The sequence below is a fragment of the Pygoscelis adeliae genome, unplaced genomic scaffold (genome assembly GCF_000699105.1).
Source record: "Pygoscelis adeliae isolate BGI_AS28 unplaced genomic scaffold, ASM69910v1 Scaffold16, whole genome shotgun sequence".
In the NCBI taxonomy this organism is placed as follows: Eukaryota; Metazoa; Chordata; class Aves; order Sphenisciformes; family Spheniscidae; genus Pygoscelis; species Pygoscelis adeliae.
In genome coordinates, this window is record NW_008825162.1 from 3,697,929 (window position 1) to 3,699,165 (window position 1,237).

The window sequence follows — 1,237 nt, forward strand, 5'->3', positions numbered from 1 at the left end:
TGGCCCTCTGCCTGTCCGGCGGGGGCCGTGCCTGCTCGCCTCTCTGTCCTCGCGTTGGCGGTCGCAGTGAACGATAAGGGGGTGTTTGCGGAGTGGCGGTCAGGGGTTAGGGCAGTGGTTTAACTTACTGGCCGGCGCCTCCGGGGCGGCACTGTTGTCATCTGCAGCGCAGCTTCCATCCAGACCGAGGCCTGCGTGTGATCCTGTAATGGTGCCAACGGCCTCTTCAGTGGGGCCAAGCTTGAAGGTGGAGATACCTAAGAAATGAGGGTGTTCTGAAATGGCAGGGGTCTCTGTCAAAAACGGCTCAGGCGTGCGGAAGCCAGGGAGGGATGTAGGCTTCCGGGTTCCTGGAAGCACTTTGGTTAGAAAAGATCTATTCGGGGCTCCATGGGGAGTTCCTGTTCCTGGTAGGAACTGCAGATAGAGGTAAGGGAAGTGCTTGAAAGCTACACTGAAAAAACAGCTTTGCAGTTAAAACTGTGATGGGGGGGGGGGAATGGCATTAAAAAGTAGAGTAGTTAAGTGTAAGCACGTATGACTGTTTTGACTAGGACACTAAAGCAGAAAGAGCCCTGGTTATATGGAAGTTTCATCCTCTTTGCTGAAATACTTTACTTGGCTGTAAAGCAGTATATTCTTCCCCAGCTTCAAAGGTGTTAAGAATTGGTTACTGATGGTAAAAGTCTTTGATTTTTGCAGACTACCAGATACTTTATGAGTATTGATAGAGACAGCATATGAATTATCTGAAGCAATATGGTTTATTCTAAATAACAAAACCAGAAGATTGTATAACTTGTTATTTTCATTTTTTTGTTTTTTAAGAATAGGCTAAACAAAGTAATTTAGGTATTGGTGGAAAAAAACTAATAGGGACATAGGAAACTAAATATCCAGGAAGGAAGCTCATTTAATGTTGTCCTTTTAGGCAGCAATCCAGCAGACTGTTGAAGCACTTAAGTTTGCTGGATCAGGATTCTACTAAATACATTGTGTGTATGGATACTACATAATGCATTCTTTCTTCATTGGCTTATGTACATTCTTCCAAACTTTTATAGTAGAAACTGCCATTGCAGGAATGAGGCTAGAGTTTCTGTTTAGCTGAAGTATAAGCTGTGGTCCTGCTCAGGTGTATCTCATTGCTGTGCAACTTCATTTTGTTAGAACCAATAACCGTGTACGACATGGAGAATATTCACTGTTTCAGGCAAGAGTTTCACGAGCAAAAGAT